Here is a 24,386-nt window from a genome sequence, read left to right on the forward strand (position 1 = left end):
CAGTGCAGTGAGTTTCCTTATTTCCTGACTACTAGTACCAAGGTTGTTAATTGTGGGTCCAAGCAAGATGAAACTGTTGAAAGTTTCAATCTCCTCTCCATCCGTCATGATGTTGTCTATCAGTCTAGTGGTAAGAATCTTTGTTTTGTTGACATTGAAATCCATTCTATATTAAAGACTGCGCTGATTGATCTGCAAAAAAGTCCTTCAATCCTCCTCACTTTCAGCAAGCAAGGTTGTATCATCTGCATAACACAGGTTATTGATGATTCTCCCTTCAATCCTGTTGTCATACTCCTCTTCCTAGAGTCCAATTGCTCAGATAATTTGTTCAGCATACAGATTGGATAGGTATGGAGAGAGACTTTAACCCTGATGCACTGTCTTCTCAATTTTAAACCATCAAGTGTTCCACAGCTCTGTTGACACTCTTGGTCCAGGTATAGGTTTCCATGAGCACAGTTAAGTGCTCCGGGACTGCCATCCTTCTCAAGGTCAGCCACAGCTCATTATGAGCCACACAGTCAAATGCCTTTGCATAGTCAATAAAGTACAACTACACATTCTTCTGGTATTCTTTACTTTCAGCCATAATCCATTTGACATCAACAATGATATCCCTGGTGCCATGGCCTCTTTTAAATCCTGCTGGAGTTGCTGGCAGTTCCTTATCTGTGTACTACTTTAGCCATTTTTAAATTATCTTCAGCAGTATTTTGCTTGGATGTGATATTAATACCCATAACATATTTTAATATTGTGACTTGAGGCTTAAATTTGTTTTTCATTGCCCTCAGTGTGAGAAATACAGAGGGAGTTCTTCCCATTTTATTCTCCAATTCCAGCTTTCTGCACATTTCATTATAAGGGACCTCTCCAAATTACTGAGGAGTAATGATGTCAGCTTGAGGACTGAGTCTGATTTTGAATAATATTACATGACTTCCTTGTTTTTCAACGCAGCATAGTATTCCATTATGTGAGTATACCAGAGCCCCTCTAGCCATTCGTTTGTTGATGGGCACTTGGGTTAGTTCCAGCTCTTTTCTATTGTGAACAAAACTACAATAAACATGAGTGTGCAGATATCTGCTTGGGTGGCAGTTCTGGATTCTTTAGGGAATATTCCCAGTAGTGGAATTGCTGGGTCTGATGATATTTCTATTTCCAACTTTTTGAGAAAGTGCCATACTGCCTTCCATAGTGGTTGCACCATTTTACACTCCCACCAACAGTGAATAAGGGTTCCAGTCTCTCCACAACCTCGCCAGCATTTGTTGCTTGCTGTTCTGTTATATTTTGCTATTCTTACTGGGGTAAGATGATATCTCATAGTCATTATGCTGAGTGAAATATCTCAGTCACAAAAAGACAAATACTGCACAGTGCCACTGTTGTAGAATGGGACTGACATCAGGGTTGGGGTAAGACTGAGAAAAACTGGATAAATTACGTATACTGCATTGAAACAGATGAAGGAGAGAACAGTATAAAAGTGATATATGATAGGGTATTATGGTTATCACAAGAGTCCAGAATGAAGTTTGCATACTGGAGTGTAATTGGGGCCGGGGCGGGGGGATTGTATACCAATGAAGGAATTTTTCTTTTACTTTTCAAAGAGAAGAGTGAACTGGGGGGGTGAGGGTGGGCAGGGAGAAAAGTGCAACAATGAATGAATGGAAATCCAAAATTTCTGTAAATGTTCATTAAAATTAATAAAATTTTTTTTTAAAAAAAGATGAGTCTGATTAAGGTCATAGTCTTTCTGATCACTTACTATGCAGCTGAGAGCTTGAATATAAATAAAGATGGCAGAGAATAATTTATGTCTTTGAGCTATGGTGTTGGATAAAAGCAATGAATATCCCATGGATGGTCAAAATTACAAAATATGTCTTCGAGAGGCTGCAACTTGAGTGCTCTTTAGAAGCAAGGATGATGAGGCTTCACCTAACATACTTTAGGCCCGTTGCTAGGAGGGACTATTCCTTGGAGGGGGCATGATGCTAGGACACGTCGAGGGTCAACAAAGGAAAAGTAGACCCTCAACTAGATGGATTGACATAGTGACTGCACAGTGGGCTCTTGTATGTCAGGAAGTGTGAGGATGGAATGGGATAGGACAGGGTTCAGATCTTTTGTTCACAGGACCTCTACGAACCATACTGAACTCGACAGCACCTAACGAAAACAATACATAGATACTACTCTGTTGTACATATTGTTGTGGTTTACTGTCAAGTCAGAATAAACCCATAGCTGACTCTCCAGTGGTTTTCTCAGAGGCAGTTAATCATGTGAGAGAAAACTGCCCATCTTTCTCCCACAGAGCAGCTGGTGTATTCAAACTGCTTGCCTTTGGTATTACACCACAGCTTCTTGCCACTAGGTCACCAGAGCTCCTTTTGTTGTACATAAAGCAATATTACTTCAAAACAACAGGCCTTTGCAAACTATATTTACAATAAAGCATGCCTAAATTAGACTAGAAGATATGGGGCTAGAGGCTGAGCCTCTGTGTTGGACATCACAGAGGAGGAGCAATAATTGCAAACAGACTGTAATGATTGGCATGTGGAATGTGAGAAGCCTGAAGGTAAAATAAAATTAGATAGTTAAGAATGAAATGGAACACATAAATATTGGCATACTGTTGTTGTTGTTATGTGCTGTCGAGTCGCTTGCGACTCATAGTGACGCTATGTACAACAGCCCTAAACTCTGCTCTGTCCTGTGCCAATTGCATTGTCTCTGATACACCCATCCTGATTACCCCACCAAGCACGATGTCATTCTCCAAGGACCTGTCCCTCCTTGCAACATGTCCAGAGTATGTTAGACGGAGCCTAAGAATCCTTGCTTCCAAGGAGCAACCCGGTTTGACCCTTTCCAGGATGAATCTGTTTGTTTTCCTAGCAGTCCATGGTACTCTCAATACTCTTCTCCAGCACCAAAGCCCAAAGGCATCAATCCTCCTTCCATCCTCCTTAGTCATTGTCCAACTCCCTGATGCATAACAAGTGATAGCAAAAACCATGGCCTGTATCAGACACACCTTAGTCTCAAAAGAGACACCATTGCTCTTCAGTACCCTGGAGAGGTCCCTAACAGCAGACTTTCCCTGGCAATACATCTTCTAATTTCCTGGCTGCTGGTGCCAAGACTGTTGACTGTGGAGCCAAGCAAACTAAAGCTGTGAACAATCTCAATCTCTTCACCATCCATCCTGATGCTGCCAATTGGCCCAGTGGTGAGAATCTTTGTCTTCTTGATGTTGAGCCTCAATCCATATTGGAGGCTGCAGTCCTTGACCCTCTGCAGCAAGTGCTTCAGGTCCTCCGCAGTTTCAGCAAGCGGGGTATACTAGACACTGGTAAAATGAAATGAAATGATGTAGTCATTACAAATACCTTTTATAAGAAACACAAACAGTAACTATACATATGGACTTCACCAGATGGCCTACACAGGAATCAGGTTGATTATATATGTGATAAAAAAAAAGTCACTGGAAAAACTCATTATTAGCTGTGAAAATGAGGACAGGCACTGATTGTGGGTAAGAATAATAACTACTCTTATGCAAGTTCAAATTGAAGCTAAATACAATACAATACACAAGAACCAAAGTTTGACCTTGAGGCTATCTTTCCTGGATATAAAGACCATCCTAGGAACAGATTTGAGGCCTTGAAAATTAATGAATGAAGAACAGATGAGCTATGGGACAATATCAAAATATCATTCATAAATAATGCAAAAAGTCATTGCAAAGATAGAGGAAGAAGAAAAGACCAAAATTGATGCCAGAAGTGACTGTGGATATTACAGAAGTGCACTGAGAAGCCAAAGCAAAGGGAAGAATTCAAGATGTTAAGGGCTTGAACAAAAGATTTCAAAGGGCAACATGGAAAGAGAAAGCAAATAATTATAATGAAACTTGCAAAAAGCTGCAATAGGAAAATCAAAATGACTGAACTCTCTTAGCATTCCTTAAGCTGAAGGAACTGAAGAATAAATCTAAACCTTGAGTTGCAGTATTTAACGATGCTATGGACAGGATGTTGACTAACCCAGGAAGCATCAAAAGGTGGAAGGAGTACACAGAGTCATTGTACCAAAAAGAATTGATAACACAGAAGAGTTTCATGAAACAATATATGATTAAGAGCCAATAGTGATGAAGGAGGGCATTCAAGCAGCTCTGAAGGAATTGGCAAAAGAGCAGGGCCCCGGGAATTGACAACAACCAATTGACATATTTCAACAAACAGATGCAGTTCTAGATATGCTTACTAGGTTGTGTCAAAAAATCTGGAGGACAACTACCAGATAACCTGACTGGAAGAGATCCATATTTGTCCCATTTCAAAAAAGGTGACTTGATTGAGTGTGGAAATTATCAAACAATATCCTTAATATCACATGCAAGCAGGATCCTGCTGAAAATTTTCCAAAAGTGAACGGAACAGCACATCAACAGAGAACTTCCAGATGTGTAGATGGAGTATACAAAAGGTCCTGGCAGCAGAGCTTTCATAGTCAATGTTAGACGGACGGATCTTAGCTGAAAGGAGAGAATACCAGAGGAATGTTTGTTTGTGTTTCATCGACTATACAAAGGAATCTGACTGTGTGGATCACAACAAACTGTAGCTTACTCTGAGAAGAAGGGGAATCCCAGAACATTTGATTGTGCACATGCAAAATCTATACTTGGACCAGGAGGCAGTTTTCAGAACAAAGCAAGACAACAGCAAGGTTCAAAATTAGGAAAGATGTGCATCAGGGATACGTATCTCCATACCTTTCAATCTATATGCAGAACAGATAATTCAGCAGGCTAGGCTCTATGAGGAGAAATGTGGCATGAGGATTGGAGGGAGACTTATCAACAATCTATGCTACGCAGATGATACACCTTGTTTGCTGAAACTGAGGAGGACCTGAGATATTTGCTGCAGAGGTCAAGAACTGTAGTCTTCAATATGGATTGAAGCTCAACATCAAGAAAACAAAGATTCTCACCACTGGGCCAACTGGCAGCATCATGATAGATGAGGAAGAGATTGAGATTGTTAACAGATTCGATTTGCTTAGCTCCACACTCAACACTCTTGGTACAAGCAGCCAGGTAATAAAATGACAGCTTATATAAGGAAAATCTGCTGTCAGGGACCTCTACAGGTTATTGAAGAGCAATGATATCATTCTAGAGACTAAGGTTCCCTAATCCAGGCCATGGTCTTCACAAGTACTTGCTACACATTAGAGAGGTGGACAGTAAATAAGAATTATAGAAGAATCTGTGCCTTTTAGTTGTGGTGCTGGAGTATTAAATATACTATGGACTGCTGCTGTTGTTGTTGATTGCCTTTGAGTTGAGCACGGTTCTTAGCGAGCCTAAGAACAAAAGGCCTGAAGCCTTTCTACAACCATCAGCATTTATCAAAGTTCATAGAGTTTCTGGAAGCATGCTGTTTAGGAATTGGATGTCACTCCTGCTTCCTAGAAGAACAAATAGGTTCTTCCTCGGCAGGGTGAAACGAGGCTGCTTCTTGGAAGCAAGGATTCTGAAGCTCTATTTGACGTACTTTAGGCATATTACGAGGAGGGACCAGTCCTTGAAGAGGGACATCATGGAGGGACAGCGAAATAGAGGAAGACCCTGCAGGAGAGGGGTTGATTCATTGACTGGGATAATGGGTAGAAGTGAGAGACAATAAAGTTGGCTCAAGATAGAGCAGGGTTCAGAGGTGTTTAGATAGGTTCGCTATGAATTGGAGTTAACTAAACGGCATATAACAACAACAACAATGTGTCTGAGAGCTAGACAATGGGTAAGAATGACTGACAGAAGAATTGATGCCTTTGTGTTGTGGTGTTGGGGAAGAGTGCTGACTATCTCATGGACTGCCAAACACAAACAGATAGGTGCTAGAGAACATGCAGTCAGAGTCCTTCTTCGAGGCCAGGATGGTGAACCTTCATCTCATATTTGGAGCATGTTGCTAGAAGAGGATATTCAGACATCATACTTGGAAAGATTGAAGGTTAATGAAGGAGAAGAACACCCTTAATGAGATGAATTGACACGGTGACTACAGCAATGGCCTCTAGTGTGTCAGAGAGATAAGGAAGGCACAGCATAAAAAAGGCTTCGAATCTATTGTTCATAGAGTTACTATGAGTCATAGATGACTGCTCATACCAACAACAGTGACAAGTAGATAATAAAATGTTATGTTCAATAAATAGAAAACATCTGGGAAACTACTGTATATTAAGGAGTCTTAGTCTGTCACGCATTGGACTAACTATAACGTTTATCATTGGAATTCAGTAGTGTCTTCCCAGGAGAGAGACAGACAGTCTTTCCCATAAAGATTTGCAGCCTCAGTCACCCAACTGAATATGACTGAGTTGGAAGTTGCTCGGTGGTTATGGATTTTTACTCACATAACAAGTACCATGAAATTAAACATGGAAAGATGTCGTAAGTGTTACAAACACACAAGAAAGGTATGTCACTCTATAAGACAGGTATGCCAATCTATACAATTTAGTCTTGCTTTTTTATTAACACAACAGAAAATATTCTTGAGGTCTTTCTAGATGAGATAAGTCAGGATAAAATATATTTGGTTAACTTTACTCTCTCACTGTCGTCCTCTGAAATAGAGTAAATGCTTATTTTCTTATCATTTGTTAGATGTTATTTGATATATAAATTAACTCTGATCCATAATTTAGCAGCTTCAACGAGCCTATTGGTATTTGTCCTGCTATGTCTTGACTCCTTGGATACACACAATGAAATTGCCAATCAAGGGGTGAAGTAACAGTGATAGTATATTAGTAATTGAGTAGATATTTATTCATGCATTATTATTGAGCTCACTTCTTTAAGCTCAATTTTCCTCTACATTGCAGGACTGAGGATCAATCAATGTTCAAACTTAGTGTGTTGCTGAGGTTAATATTATTCGCATTCCAAAAAGGTGACCCAGTAGAATGTGAGATATATCACTTCCTAAATAACATGCCTCTGGAAACCCTATGAACTTTGATAAATGTCAATTGTTGTAGAGGGGCCTCAGACCTTTTGTTCATAGAGTCTCGATGAGTCATGCTCAACTCAAAGGCAATCAAGAACATCTACACATACACACACACACACACACACACACACACACACACATAGTGTTCTAGTGGCAAGAAGCTAAGCTGCAATCCTGAAGGCACGCAGTTTGAGGTCACCAGCTGCTCCACAGGAGAAGGATGGGAAATCTCCTCCCATGCAGTTAATTGCCTCTGATAAACCACCAGTGGGTCTGCTATGAGTCAGTTCCAACTTGGCAGTACGCAACAACAACATCATTAATATCACACACAAGCAAGATCCTACTGAAGATTATCCAGAAAGGACTCAAAACAGTACACCAGCAAAGAACTGCTAGAGGTGTAGGATGGGTTTAGAAGAGGCTATGGCAGCAGGGACATCATAGCCAACATTAGATGGATCTTGGCAGAAAGCAGAGGACCATAGGAGTGCCTATCTTTGCTTCATTGACTATGCAAAGGCATTTGACTGTGTGGATGACAACAAACTGTGGCTGACGCTGAGAAAAATGAGAATTCCAGAACAATTAATTGTGTTCATGTGAAACCTATACTTGAAGCAGGAAACAGTAATCAGAGCAAAGCAGGGAAACACTGCATGGCTCAAGATCACGAAAGGTGTGCATCAGGGATGCGTCCTATCTCCATACATTTTCACTCTATACGCAGAGCAGACCATTCAGCATCTACATTTACACTGTCCATCTTTTCCTATGTAACTAATGACATTGTTCACATAATCTTACCCCATTCACAGGTTCTGATTCTGTCCATGTATATTGGAATTTTTTTCATTTTTGTAAATTAGGTTACCGAGGGGTCATAACCTAAAGAGTTTTGTCTTCTCAATACATTGAAAAGAAAAGAACAAAATGAATTAAGACACACTTCATAAAACCACATTTTTCTCAAACTGTAGCATTTTTCTCAAATTATAGCATGATTAAGAACTGCAAGACATTGAATTTTTATGTGGGCAACTGAGATGTAAATTTAAATTAATGGCATCGATTTCCCAATTTATCATTCAAATTCCATCATGTTACATAAAACGTACAGACATTAATTACATGCATTAAAGATACCTTTAATGACATTGGACAAATTTGCAATAAAGGGTTCCTTTTTTTGTTATATTTTATTAATTTTCATAAACATTTACAGAGATTTTGGGTTTCCATTCATTCACCGCTGCACCATTCTCTCTACCCTCCTCCCAGTTTGTTCTTGTCCAAATGCCACAGTGCTTGTCAAAGCCAGTTCTGATTAATCTTCATTGTCAGTGTGTCCTTTGCCATTCCCTATCACTCCTCCCTGAGAGAGACTTCACCCTGAGTCATAAGGAAAAGGGGATGGCATATTCTCTTAGCTACTTCCTGCTGAAAAGGGACGCTGTGGGTTTCAGGGTGAAGATCTTCTCTCACTACTCTAAAGGGCCCCTTTGGCGGTAGGAAACACATAGACTATTATGGAGAGTGATTTTGGAATTTAGATGCACTCTTATTGATTGTGCTTGGCCATACATGTTCATATCCTTGAAGATGTATCATGGGGGTGTTGCAACCTAGAAGACACAAATTTGACTAACAAGTTATAAGTACATGAGTCAAAAATTATGGAAAAGTAAAAGAAAAGATTCTTTCATTGTTCCACAAACCACCCCCCAGGTCCCCTCCACCATGCAGCCCTCGCTCTAGACTCCTGTGATGACAGAAACACCCAGTTATATATCTCTTTTAAACAGTTCCCTCCCTCCTCCACCTCAGTGCAGCACACATCATTGAACCCATCTTACTCAGTCTCTCCCCAACCCCAAGGACAGTCCCATTCTACAACAGTGGCATCATGTAATATTTGTCCCTTTGTGACTGGGATATTTCACTCAGCATAATGTTCTCCAGAGTCAACCATTTTGAATAATATTGCATGAGTTCCTTGTTTTTTAATGCAGCATAGTATTCCATTGTGCGAATATACCACAGCTTCTCTAGCCATTCGTTTGTTGATGGGCACTTAGGTTGTTTCCAACTCCTTGCTATTGTGAACAAAACTGCAATAAACATGGGAGTACATATATCTGCTTGGATGTCAGCTATGGTCTCTTCAGGGTATATTCCCAGTAGTGGAATTGCTGGGTCAAATGGTATCTCTATTTGCAACTTTTTGAGAAAGCGCCATACTGCTTTCCACAGGGGTTGCACCATTTTACACTCCCACCAACAGTGAATCAGGGTTCCAGTTTCTCCACAACCTCGCCAGCATTTGTTGCTTGCTGTTCTGTTAAATTTTGCTATTTTGACTGGGGTGAAATGATATCTCATAGTTGTTTTAAGGGTTCCTTTAAAGGGCTAAATCAAGAGTTCATTTGTTTATACACTGTGAGACATGAATCTTGTTCCACTTTTCTGCCAACAGATATCCAGTTTGCCAGCACCATTTTTTGAAGGGGCTATCTTTTCCTCATTGAATGGATCTCACTGCTTTGCTAACTATCAGCTATCCACGTGGATTGGTTAACCCAGGGTTCTCAGTCCTATCCCATTGGTCGCTATATCTTTCACTGTGCCAACACTACATTGTTTTAATTATCTTGGCTGTGTAGTAGATTCTGAGATCAGAAAAGTGTGAGAACTACTATTTTTATTTTCGCCTTCAGTAGTACTTTGCTTATCCAAGATCTCTTTAATAACCATACAACTTTGATGATTACTTTTTCTATCTCTTTCAAGAATGACAATGAGATCTGGGTAGAGAATGTGTTATATCTATAAGTTATTTTTGGTAGAATCAATATTTGCACAAGATTGATTTTTTTTCACTCTCTTAACATGGTATATTCTTCTCTTTATGTTATTGTTGTTGTTGTTAGGTGCCATCAAATTGAGTACAGCTCATAATGACACCTATGAACAACAGGTCTTAACCCTGTCCTTTCCTGTGCTACCCTCTCAATCTCTGACATACTCGAAACTATGGCTACAGTCACTGGGTCAATCCAACGTGTTGAGTCTTCTGTTCTCACATTGACTTTCCACCTTTCCAAACATCATGTCCCTTTCCAAGAAATAACCTCTACTAGCAACATGCCCAAAGTACGTGAGAAGAAGTTTTATCATTTTGCCAAGGAAAACTCTGGCTGCACTTTATCTAGTATGTATCTGTTTGTTCTTTGGAAGTTCATGGAATGTTTAATACTCATGTCAAATACCACAGGCCAAAGACATGAAGAAGGTCTAGAAGCAGAAGCACAGAGACAAGGGACCTTCTTCCAAAGAGAAGCTCCTCCCCTAGAGCCGGTGCTTGAGGTTAGAATCTGGAACCTCTTAAATGTAAGACTTACCTGTTAGTTTGTTATTTTAAGGGAATGACCAAGACATTGCAAATGACTTCATTGTGTAAGTTTCTGTATTTTTGCTTGTTTTACATTGTTTTAATTAGCACAGCACTTGTCTTTCAGTTTACTATACTGAGGTAACTTATGAGTTGCTGTGATGCTAAAAGCTATGCCAATGGTATGTTAAACATCAGAAGGGTCACCCATGATGAATAGGTTTTAGTAGAGCTCTCAGATTAAGACAGACTAGGAAGAAGCTTTGCTCATTTACTTTGAAATAGCAAGCTTCTGAAAAACCTATCAACAATAGAAGAGCGTGGCTAGTTCTTGTATTAGAGGTCAAGCCCATTTTGGATATCAATCAAAATAAGGAGAAACAATTTCAAACATCCTTTCATTTTCAGAACATGCAATTTGCAAACCAAGAATGTTGGAAAACCAGAAATGAGGAAAAAATGAAAGGGAACACACAAACATCTACATTCTGGACATCAATGAAATGAGATGAACTGGCTTCAGCCATTTCTAATCAAGCTCTTACATGATATACTACTTCAGGAATGAAAAACTGTAGAATGGTGTTACAATCATAGTTAAAAATGATAATTTCAAGTTCTATCCTGAAGTAACAATTTTTTACTCAAGATAATGTTCTCTAGTCTTTCTAAAGTTATATAGTATTTTATTAAATCATTATTCCTTAGTGCTTTATAGTATTAGTGATGATGGTGTGATGAAGTAATGGGAAAGGTTCAATGGAGACTTTGAAAGGTAGAGTGATAATAATGTTAATTATATAACATATAATATATATGAATGATAGTATAAAATACAAAGAACATGTTCAAAACATTATGAATATGAATGGTTATATGCAAACCAATAAAAACTTTATAAAAAGAAAAGAAAAATGGAATGAAATAATGATGAAAATTGTTGAATGAGTCATATCATATTCCATGGTGTTTCACTGAAGTAATTGAAAATTTAAAAAGAATCTCAGCTTAACTGAATATTGATCTTGATAACATTCAATTATATAGTCTTTAGTTTAATGAAATAACAGCTTATGACTCAGAAAAATGATGCACCAACAGCAAAAGGCAAACAGAAGGAAATGGAAGAGTTTTTTTTCATATACTACAGCCTGAAATTAACCAAATTCACAATCAAAATATGTCAAAGATAATTAGTGAGTGGAATGTAATATGTGGAAATAGTGGAGAAAGAACAGTAGTCAGAAAGTATGGATATGGTGAAAGAAAGCTGGCTGGAAATATAATGATTTTGTATATTCAAAGTTTTATTGATTGTAAATACCTTTTTAAAAAATTGCAAATGGTATCTTTACACATGGACCTCACCAGATGGACTGTAAAGGATCATATCAACTCCTTCTGTTGAAGAAATTGTTAGAGAAGCTGAATATTAGCAATCAAAAGCAGACAAGGTGCTAACTGTAAAACAGATCATCAATAACTCATGTGAAAGTTCATATCGAGACTAAAGACAACAAAAACAAACAAAAGTGATCTTGAGTCCATTCTACCTGAATTAAAAATCAGCTTAGAGAATAGGTTTGACCACTGATCACCAATGACAAAATACCAGAGGAGTTGTGAGATGACATCAAGGATCTCATCCATGAAGATAGCAAAAAAAAAATCACTACAAAGAAAGAGGATAAAGAAAAACAAAACAAAACAAAAACAACTAAAATTGATGTCATAAGAGACTCTACAAATTGTACTAAAGTGTCAAGAAAGCAAAACAAAGAGAAGAAATGCTGAAATAGAAAAGCTCAACCAAAAATTTGTAAAGGGAAGCTTTAAATAGTATTATAACAGAATTTGAAGAGAGCTAGACTTGGATATAGAAGGAGGGGGGTATTGCTTAGAACGCCTCAAGCTGAAAGAACTGAAAATAAAATTCAAGTCTCGGTTACAATACTGAGAGATGCTATGGGCAAAATCTTGAATGGTGCTAAATAAATATATCAAAAGGAGATAGTGGGAATAAACAGAATCACTGCAGCAAAAATAATCAGCTAACTGAAATATGCTAGATGTTAGCTGATGTTAGATGGATCTTAGCTGAAATCAGGGAATACCAGAAGAATGTCTATCTGTGTTTCATTGATTATGCAGAGTTGTTTGACTGTGTGGATCATAACAAACTGTGGCTGACTCTGAAAAGAATGAGAATCCCAGAACATTTAATTGTACTGATGTGAAATCTATACTTGGGCCAAGATGCAGTTGTCAGAACAGAGCAGGGTAACACTGCATGGTTCAAAATTGGGAAGGGTGTACACCAGGGATGTGTCCTATCTCCATACCTTTTCAACATGTATGCAGAGCAGATTATCTGGGGGACTGGGCTCTATGAGGAGAATTGTGGCATCAGGATTGGTGGAAGATCTATTAACAATCTGCATTATGCACCCTGCTTGCTGAAACTGAGGAGGATCTCATTCACTTGTTGCAGAGGGTCAAGGAATGCAGCCTTCAGTATGGACCGAGGCTCAATGTCAAGAAGACAAAGATTCTCACCACTGGACCAATTGGTAGCATCAGGATGGATGGTGAAGAGATTGAGATTGTTCACAGCTTCAATTTGCTCGGCTCCACGGCCAACACTCTTGGCACCAGCAGCCAGGAAATAAAAAAATGTATTGCGATGGGAAAGTCTGCTGTTATGGACCTCTTTAAAGTACTCAAGAGCAACGGTGTCTCTCTGGAGACTAAGGTGCACCTGATACAGGCCATGGTCTTTACAATCACTTGTTATGCATGAGAGAGTTGGGCAATGACTAGGGAGGACAGAAGGAGAATTGATGCCCTTGAGCTGTGGTGCTGGAGAAGAGTATTGAATGTACCATGGACTGCCAAGAAAACAAACAGATTCATCCTGGAGAGGATTAAACCAAGCAACTCCTTGGAGGCAAGGATTCTGGGGCTTCGTCTGACATACTTTGGCCACATTTCCAGGAGGGAGGGGTCCTTGGAGAGGGACATCATGCTTGGGAGGGTGGAGGGGTGGCGCAAGAGGGGAAGACCCTCTATGAGATGGATTGCTTCAGTGACTGGGGTAATCGGGATGGGTGTGTCAGAGGCAGTGTGATTGGCACAGGATAGAGTAGGGTTTAGGGCTGTTGTACATAGGGTCGCTATGAGTGGCAAATGACTCGACGGCACATAACAACAACAAGTGAAATATTTCAGGAAATACCATATTAATAAGAGTTCATGGTAATGTAGCAAGAAATCCAAGCTACACTGAGAAAACTGGCCACAAATTAAGCCCCAGGAATTGGTGTGATAGCACTTGATATGTTTCAGCTAACAAATGTAGCCTTGGATGTGCTCATCAGTCTGTACGAGGAAATTTAGAGGGCAGCAGCCTGGTCAAACAACTTGAAGAGATCCACATTTGTTCCCGTTTCCTAGAAAGAAGATCCTACGGTACATGGGCATTACCAAATAATACTCTTACTATCATATGCAATCAATATGCTGCTGAAGATCATTCAAAAACATATAGAGCAGGACACAGACAAAACTGCTAGGTGTTCAAGTAAGATTTAGAAGATTCTCTGGCACAAGGATGTCATTGTTGAAGTCCGATAAATCCTGGTGGAAAGCAAAAAATTCCAGAAAACTGTGTGTTGGTGCTTTATAGACTATGCAAAGGCATTTGACTGTGTGGATCATAACAGACTGTGACTAATATTGAGAAGAATAGGAATCCCAAGAGACTTAATTGTGCTCATGCCAAACCTATACCTCAATCAAATGGCTGCTGTATGAACAGTGCAAGGAAATACTATATGGTTTAAAATTAAGAAAGGGGGAAATCAGGGTTGGATCCTTTTCCATACCTATTCAATTTGTATGCTGAGCAAATTATTTGAGAAGCTAGACTCTATAAAAAAAGTGTGTCATTGGAACAGAACAAGACTCATCAATATCGTACATTGTGGAGATGACACAACTTGGCTTGCTGAAAGTGAAGAGGACTTGAAACACTTGCTGAAGAAGATCAAAGACTATAGCCTTTAATACAAATTGCATATCAGTGTTAAGAAAACAAAAATTCTTACCAATACACTGAAAAGTAGCATTGTAATAAATGGAGAAATGGTTAAAACTGTCAATGACTTTATCTTACTTGGATTCACAATCAAGACACTTGGTACCAGCAGTCAGGACATCAGGACGTATTGCATTGGGAAAGTCTGCAGTCAGGGATCAATACAAAATATTGAGGCACAATAAGGCTCGCTTGATAACTAAGGTGCATTTAATAGAGGACATGGTCTTTTTAAAATAACTTGCTGTGTTCCTGATAGCTGGAGAGTGAGTAAGGATGATAGAATTAGAATTGATGCTTTTGAGTTCTGGTGTTGGAGAAAAGTGATGAATAGCCCATGGACTTCCAAAAGAACAGGATATATATCTTGGACATGGTGCAACCAGAGTGCTCCTTGGCAACAAAAAATCATAAAGCTTCATCTCACATACTTTGGACATGTTGCTGGGAGAGTATATTCCTTGGATAGTAACATAATGCTTGGAAAGATAGATGGTTGTTGTAAGAATATAAGATTCTGGGGACAACAGCAAAAATCAAGTCAGGAGGAAGGAAATAAAATCAACTTGCTAGGCACAGCATCAAGCACAGTTTTTCAAGAGACAAGATATCTAAATAGAAAAAAGGATGTTCCTTTAAGTAAAAACTTAAATAGTACTAAAATACATATTTCCAAAGCAAGGTAGTCATAAATGGATGAAAGTTTATCTATACCACCACATTTATACATTAAAATTAAGAGTAAAGTTATTTTTGGATAATTTTGTTATTCATTTATTTTGTAAATGTGACAGTAGAACAAATACAGACAAATATATATGTGTTATTATTGATGTATTTACACATATATTGTTAGTCATGTAATGATAATCAATAAATTCTGAAAGTAGTTTTTCCATTTAATTTATGAAATATCTGCACTGGAGAACTTCTTAAACGATTTCTGATTCATTCCCTTGGCATCACTGAGGCCACTTGTCCTGACATTTCACATCTTGTACTGAACGGTGTCATACTTATTAATAATACACTGATAAACAAAAACAGACACAAAAGATAAAATGCTGAAAACATAAAGGGCTCTCTTAGGAGTTACGTATATGGTATCAAAACTGAGAAGAGACTCAATTAGAAAAAAAAAATTGAAATCTTAGTGAACAATTTTTATGAGATAGGAATTTCTGGAGAAAAGATAAAAAATGAGAGGATTACTTGTGTGATTCCAAAACCTAGATAAAAAGAGCTCCAAATTGAGAGAGAGTGATGTAAATACTCTCTCTGTCTCTCAGTGTCTCTCTCTGTCTATCTCTGTTTCTTTCTCATACACACAAGCACACACACACACACATACACAGAGAGAGAGAGAGAGAGAGAGAGAGAGAGAGATTTCAAGGAAGTGAACGGTGAATATAGTTCAATGTTCATTAATCTTATAAAATGAATGGAAATGATTGTATGAAATACAATGTGAATGAAGGGTAGTGTGAAACACAATGTCTATGAACTTTGTAAGCAAGCCAATATAAAATAAAAATGTATTTTTTTTTTAAAAAAATTGCTCAGGGAAACAAAAAATTGCTTGAATTGAGTTCTGGCCCAAAGACATAACTTCTCTAACAGTTCATGGGAACAAAATGAACAATCTCCTACAGCCTTAGAAATCCAGTGGAGGGCCAGTGATGAGAAAATTCTAACTTGACAGCAATAAATGTGATGGGTTTTTTGGTGTTTTTTGTTTTTTGTTTTTAAGAACAACACAGATTTTCAAATGGGAGCTAAGGGAGGATATCAAGAATATCATCCATAAAGAATGGGGAAAAGGCATTATACGTGCTACAACAATCTGAAACAAGGAATATTATTGACAGGTGGGCTAGGGGATGTGGGGAAAAGAAATGTGCAACAATGAATTTTATAGAAAGGAAGAAAAGGAGGAAGAAGAAACCAAGAAGGATGCCAGAAGAGACTGAATATTTCTCTAGAATACTGACAAGCCAAAACAAAGGAACAAAGCAGAATGTTAAGGAGCTGAACAGAAGATGTCAAAGGGTGGCTTGGGAAGACCAAACAATGCATTATAATGAAACATGCAAAGACCTGGAATCTGAAAAGTAAAAGAGATTTTACTCGCTCCTTATTCATTAAGCTTAAGGAACTGAAGAACACATTCACGCCTCAAGTTGCAATACTAAGGATGCTATATGGAAAGAATATTTAACAATCCAGGAGCATTAAAAGAAGATGGAAAGGGTACATGGAGTAACTGCAGCAAAAAGAATTGGCTGATACAAAAAACTTCATGAAACAAAAGTTTATCAAAAGATAACAGTGATGAATGAGGGAGTTCAACTGCTTTGAAATAATTTGCAAGAAACAATTCACCAGGAATCGATGGAACACCAATTTCAACAAACAGATGCTGCCTTAGACTTGTTTCTCAGATTGAGCCAGGAAATCTGGAAGACAACATCTTGGGTAACTGACTGGAAGAAATTCACATTTATTCCCATTCCAAAAAAAAAAGGTGAATCAAGAGCATGGAAATGATCAAACAATGTCTCTAATATCATATACAAGCAAAATCTTCCTGAAGATTATAAAAAAATGCAACAGTACACAGACAGAACTACCAGAAATGCAAGCTGAAGTTAGAAGAGACCATGGCACTAGGGGCATTATTGCCAATGCCAGATGGATTTTGGCTGAAAACTCAGTACCAGAGGAATCTTTATCGGTGTTTCATTGACTATGCAAATGGTGGCTAACCTTGTGAAGAATAAGAATCCCACAACACTTGGTTGTGCTCACGTGAAACCTATATTTGGCTGAGGAAGCAGTCATCAGAACAGAGAAAGGAAATACTGCATGGTTCAAAATCAGGCAAGAAGTGTGTCAGGGATAGCTCCTATCTCAGTATCTTTTCAATCTATATGTGGAAAAGATCAGGATGGACTTTATGAGAAGGAATGTGGCATCAGGATTGGATGAAAACTCACCAACAAAATGTATTATGCAGATTACAAAACTTGGCTTGCCAAAATTTAGAAGGACCTGAAACATTTGTTGAAGAAATTCAAGGACTGCAGTCTTTAATATGGATTGAAGCTCACCATCAAAGACCAAAGATTCTCAGCACTGGGCCAATTGGCAGCATCATGATAGGTGAAGAGATTGAGGTTATTAACAATTTCAGCTTGCTCGGCTCCACAAAGAACACTCTTGGGACCAGCATCAGGAAATCAAGACAAATTGCCCTGCCAAAATCTGTTGTCAGAAACCTCTCTGGAGTGCTAAAAAGCAACAGTTTCAGTCCAGAGAGTAAGATGCTTCAGCCATTGTCTTAGTAATTACTTGCTGTGCATCAGAGAGCTGGAAAATGAATAAAGATGACTAAAGAGGAAGAATCAATGCCTTTGAGTTATGTTGCTGAAGAAGGGTATTGGATATACCGTAGACTATCAAGATAATAGATAGATCTTCCCTGGAGAGAGCTAACTCTAGTTTCTCCTTGGAGGCAAGTAGTTTGAAGCTCTGTCTCACATACTTTGGACATGTTGCCAGTAGGAACCAGTCCTTGAAGAAGAGCATAATGCTTGGAAAGGTGGAGGGACAGCGCAGAAGAGGGAGACACTGGATGAGATGAACTGACACAGTAACTGAGTAATAGAGGTAGGTGGTTCAAAGGCAGCGAGATCGAAGCAGGGTAAGACAGGGTTCAGACCTACTGTGCATAGGGTCACTATGAGTGCAAGGGACTTGATGCCACATAACAACAGCACAGCAATGAAAATGAGAGAAATGTAAAGAGATCAACATGTTTGCTTTTTTTTTTTAAAGTAAGAGTAAGTACTTATCATCTAAAACCAAAATACTAAAAAATAGAACATCTAACTTACCATTCTATACTTCTTGTTTAAAGTGCCATCAAGTCCACCACCATTCCTAGCAACTCCATGAACAATAGGTCTGGACTCTGTACTAACCTGTGCCACCTTCATCATCCTCGACACATTTGAGCCCATTGTGGCAGACACTGCGTGATGCATCTCATTGAAGACCTTCCTCCCTTGTGTTCACCTTCCACATTTCCAGTGTCTTTTTCTTTTTTTTAATTAAGATTTTCATGAAAGTTTATAAAGAACTTAGGTTTCCAATCGTTCATGGTTGCACATTTTCCTCCCTGCTCCTCCCCCTCAGATAGCTTTTTTTTGGGGGGGGCGGGGAGAAGTCCTTTCATTGTTATACAGTCCTCCCTCCCCCTGACCATGTTACTATGCAGCTCTTGTTCTGGACTCTTGTCATGCTGATAATACCTAATTATATATTCCTTTTATACAGTTCTCTCCCTTGTCTGTTTTAGTGCTGTGTAGATTATTTATTCCCTCTTTTCTTAGTTTCCCCCCAGTCCCCATGTTAGTCCTGTTTTATAACAGTGGCATTATGCCATATTTGTCTTTTTGTGAATGAGATATTTCATGCAACATAATGTCCTACAGGGTCACCCATTTTGAATAATATTTCATGAGTTCCTTATTTTTCAATGTAGCATAGTATCCCATTGTGTGAATGTACCACAGCTTCTCTATCCATTCGTTTGTTGATGGGCACAGTGTCTTTTTCTAAGACATAGCCTTTCCTAACAACATGTCCTAAATATGTAATGAGTGTCACCAATTTTGCCTCCAAGGAACAATCTCATTGCACTTTTCCAACACATATCTGTTTGTCCTTTTGGCAGTCTGTGAGATAATCAGTACTCTTACCTAACACCACAACTCAAAGGCATACATTCTTTTTCTGCCATTCTTTTTCATTCTCAAGTCTCAGATGAATAGCAGGTGATTGGAAAGACTGTTCAGATCAGTCTGGTACATAGCTACCCTATCTGAACACAACAGAATAAAACCCTAAATGATCTGGCATGCCCAATAAAACCCTATATTTCTGCCATGCCCAAGTCCATTGTTTCAATTCATTGATGATCTTCTTCTCTTTCGATGATCCTCTATTTTCCCAAGTGTGATGTTCTTTTCCAGGGATTGATTATTCCTGGAAACTTGACCAGAGTATTCAAGATGTCTCACCATGCTATTTGTTCTTTAGTCAGTTCATGGTGTAGTTAACATTCTTTAACAACATTGTCATTCAAAGGTTTCAATTCTTCAGACTTCTTTATTCATTTTCTTTCTTTCATTTATGTGAGGAACAACTAAAAACATGGTGTTGTCTTGGATCAGGCCCAGTTAAGTCTTTAAACTGACACCAGCTCTTTACTACTTCAAAGGGGTCTTCAGGAATAGATTTTCCAATAGACTGATTCTTGACAGTTACTGTCATACTTTAGATTAAGCAATTAAATAAAATTAAATACATGACATTTAAATATTTATCCATTTATTATAATATTGCTTATTGGTTCAATTATGAGGAATTTTGTTTTATAGAGATTGAAGTATAATCCTAGTTGAAGGCTGTATGTAGTCTTTGATTTTCTTTTTGTTTTTGTTGTGCATATCTTATGTTGGTTTGCACACAAAATTCATAAGGACTGTGTTTCACACTTTCTTCCATTGATGTAGTGTTTTGTGCAGTCATTTCTATACATTGTATCTTATGAAATTAATCACCTTTGAACTATACCCACCATTATTCCTCTTCTCAGGTCCTCACCACATACTTCTCTTTTTCTGTACCACCTCCTTCCACTCATCAAACTGTGCAATCCTGTGATATTTCTCCCCTTTCCATTTCTACCCCTCTCCTTTCATTCCTTTTCGCCTTAGACATCCAAACACATTTTAATTTCTTCTCTTATGATCTTTATAGTTTTGGTCTTTACCCCCAGGTCTCTGATTCACCTTGAGTTGATTTTTGTGTATAATGTGATATGCGGATCCTGTTTCAGCTTTCTGCAGGTAGTAGTCCAGTTTTGTCAGCATTATTTGTTGAAGAGGTTGTTATTTCCCTATTTGATAGATTTTATTTCCTTGTCAAACATCAGCTGATGATAGATAGATAGATAGATAGATAGATAGATAGATAGATAGATTCATTTCTTAGTTCTTGATTCTGTTACATTGGTTTATGTGCCTGTTGTTGTACCAGTACCATATTGTTTTGGTTATTACAGCTGTGTAGTAGGTTTTGATAGTGGATGCCCAAGAAAACTAACAGGTCTGTCCTAGAAAGGGTGAAACCATGCTGTTTCTTGGAGGCAAGGATTTTGAAACTCTGTCTCACATACTTTGGACATATAGCCAGGGGGATCAGCCTTTGGAGACATTCTTTGGATATCATGCTTGCATGGGTTGAAGGGCAGTGCGAAAGAGGAAGACTCCAAATGAAATGAATTGACACAAGAACTGGGGTAATGAGATTATATCAGAGATGGTGAGATTGAGTCAGGATAGAGTAAGGTTCAAAGCAATTGTGCATTGTATCTCTATGAGCTGTTGACTCTACAGCACATAACAGCAACAGTAGGTTTTGAGATCAGAGAGTGCCATGCTTCCCACTTCATTTTTGTTTCTCAGAAGTGCTTTACTTATTTGTGATCTCTTTCCTTTCCAAATAAACTTGACAATTACCTTTTCTATCACTTTCAAAAATGAATTTGGTAACTGTATATGAATTGCATTAACATGTAGATTCTTTTGGTATGATTGTCATTTTCACTGTATTGAGTCATTCTGTCCATGAACAGAGGACATGTTCCCATTTATTTATGTCTTTTACTGCTTGTCGCAGAAGTGTTTTGTAATTTTTTAAAAGGTCTTTTGCGTCTCTTGTTAGATATATTCCCCAGTATCTCAATTTCTGGTTGGTAATTAATCATCTCCGAAAACCACTGGAGGGTCAGCTATGGGTCATTTTAGACTTGATGGTACTCAAAACCAACAGCATTGTAAATAGTATTACATTCTTGGTTTCCTTCTCTGTGTTTTTTTGTTAATGTAGAGAGGTCCCACTGACTTGTGTATATTGATGTTATATCCTGGCACTGTACTAAATTGGTCTACTAGCTCTAACAGTTTGTGTTGTCATTGCCTTTCCCCCCCCCTGAATCCTTGAAGTTTTCTACATACATCATCATATCATCCAAATACATTATTGTTATTATGTGCCATTGAGTCACCTGCGACCAATAGAGATCCTATGTACAGCAGCTCTGAAGCCTGCCCTGTCCTGATCCAGTCATACAAATTCCGACACACTATCCTCATCGCCCCAGTTAATGTATCAATCCATCTCATCAGGGATCTTCTTTTTCTGCACTGTCCCTCCACCCTTCTGAGCTTAATGTCCTTCTCCAAGAATTGATCTCTCCTGACCATGTGCCTAAAGTTTGTGAGATAGAGCTTCAAAATCCTAGCCTTTAATGAGAAACTTGGTTTCATCCTCTCTAAGAAAGATCTCTTTGTCTTCTTGGCGGTCCATGGTGTGCTCAAGACTCTTCTCCAGCACCACAATTCTAAGGCATCAATTCTTCTGCCATTCTTCGTCATTATCCAGCTCTCCGATGCAAAGAAAGTAATTGTAAAGACCATGGCCTAGATTAGGTGCACCTTAGTCTCTAGACTGATATTGTTGCCTTTCGATACACTGGAGAGGTTCCTGGCAGCAGATTTTTCCAAGGTAATTCATCGTTTTTTATTTCCTGACTGCTGGTACTAAGAGTGTGGATTGTGGAGCTGAGCAAGCTGAAATTGTTAACCATCTTAATCTCTTCTCTGCCTATTAAAGTGTTGTCAATTGGTGCAGTGCTGAGAATCTATTTGAACTTCAGTCCATATTGAAGAAAAAAGTCCTTGATCTTCTTCAGCAAGTGCATCAGGTCCTCCTCAGTTTCAGCAAGCAGGGTTGTGTCACCCGCATAATGCAGATTGAGTCTTCCTCCTATCCTGATGCCACATTCCTCCTCATAAAGCCCTGATTCCCAAATGATCTGTTAGGCATATAGATTGAAAAGGTATGGGGACAGGATGCATCCCTGACCCACTCCTTTCCTGATTTTGAACGATGCAGTGCTTCCTTGCTCTGTTCTGAGGACTGCTTCCTGGTCCAAGGATCGGTTTCACATAAGCACCATCAAATATTCTGGGATTCCCATTTTCCTCAAGATTAGTCACAATTTATTGTGATCCACACAGTCCAATGCCTTTGTATAGCCAATGAAACAGATACTACTACTCTTTTCATTCTGCCAAAATCCATTTGACATTGACAATAATATCTTTGGTGCAATGACCTCTTTTAAATCCAGCTTGTGTTTATGATAGTTCTCTGTCAATGTACTTTTGCATTCATTCCTGAATATTCTTTAGCAGGATTTTGCTAATGTATGATATCTGTGATAGTGTTCAATAATTTCTACACTCTTGTCAGGTCATTTTTTTTTTTTAGAATGGAAATAAATATGGATCTCTTCTAGTTAGTTAACCAGGTAGTTATCCTCCAGATTTCTTGGCACAACCTGGTAAGTACTTCCAAGGCAGCTTGATTTTTTTTTAGTCATCACAATTAGCCCTCTCTGGTCTCTAACTTAATTGTAGGTTGTTGGTCTTGCATATTAGTTACTAGTATGGTCTTGCAAATCACCAACAGCTATGGCACTAGGATAAGAGAAATAGTGCTTTCCACACTGGGCAGCAAAATTTGAGGTAAGACTTGTAAAAGCAAAATGTGACCTGAGTCTTCCTGCATTTGTGCTGGTCATAATTAAAGGTTTTTGCTGTTCTTGCCTTTGATAATTAAAGGAGAAGCTGACATATAAATGCTGAGACAAACTTTGCTGCGTGATTTGTATTTGACTGTTGAACCGAAACCAGAACCTGGACTAACTGAGGATTTGTGCCTTGGGTGAGGGATCTTTCCCAAATTATTGAAGAGTAATGATGCCAGTTTGAGGACTAAGCTGCAAATTATTTAGGCCAAAGTCCTTCTGATAACTTGCTATGCATCTGAGAACTGGACAATGAATAAACATTACAGGAAAATAAGTGACACCTTTGAGCTGTGGTGTTGGATAAGAGCATTGAACATCTTATGGATGGACAAGAGAACAATCAGATAAGTCTTAGAGACAGTGCAACTAGAGTACTCTTTGGAGGCAAGAATGATGAGGCTTTGCCTCACGTACTTTGGGCACGTTACTAATAGAGGCTATTCCTTAGAGAAGGATATGATGCTTGGAAAGGTAGAGCGTCAATGAAGAAGAAAAGGACCCTCAACTAGATGGATTGACGCAGTGATTGCTGCTTCAATAGGCTCTTGTATGCCAGCAAGTGTTAGAATGGCACACGATAGAACAGGATTCAGATCTTACGTTTACAGCTGTACTATGAGTAGTCCTCAACTCGACAACCCCTAACATCAACATCATCAGCGTGGGACTTCTAGACTAAACTTGGATTTGTATTGGGTAATATTCTTTGCCACCCTCATTCTCCAACTTACTTCACTAATGAACCTCGTTCTCAGTACCACAACTGTGAGTCTGTGAGTTAGCAATGAGTAAATATACCTTTTGCTGCTGGTGTGGTTCTAAAGACAACATGGGTCTGGGCTTTGGATGCTTTCTACTCTGGGTCAATGAGGGGTTGTTCTGTTCTTACAACCTCCGAACTTTCAGAGAAACATTCAAGGCTTTGTGCCTCAGTGTTTAATTTTCTGTATGTGATCAAGAGGCAATAATGATGAAGAAGGACGTTCAGGCTGATTTGAAGGGCTTGCGGGGGTGGAATAAACTCCCAGAAATTAATGGAATGCCAGTTGACATATTTCAACAAAAATATGCTGCCCTGTATGTGCTCACCAGGTTGTGCTAAGAAATCTG

Source organism: Elephantulus edwardii, unplaced genomic scaffold (assembly GCF_000299155.1).
Source record: "Elephantulus edwardii isolate Elephantulus edwardi_28Jun2011 unplaced genomic scaffold, EleEdw1.0 scaffold00235, whole genome shotgun sequence".
NCBI lineage: Eukaryota > Metazoa > Chordata > Mammalia > Macroscelidea > Macroscelididae > Elephantulus > Elephantulus edwardii.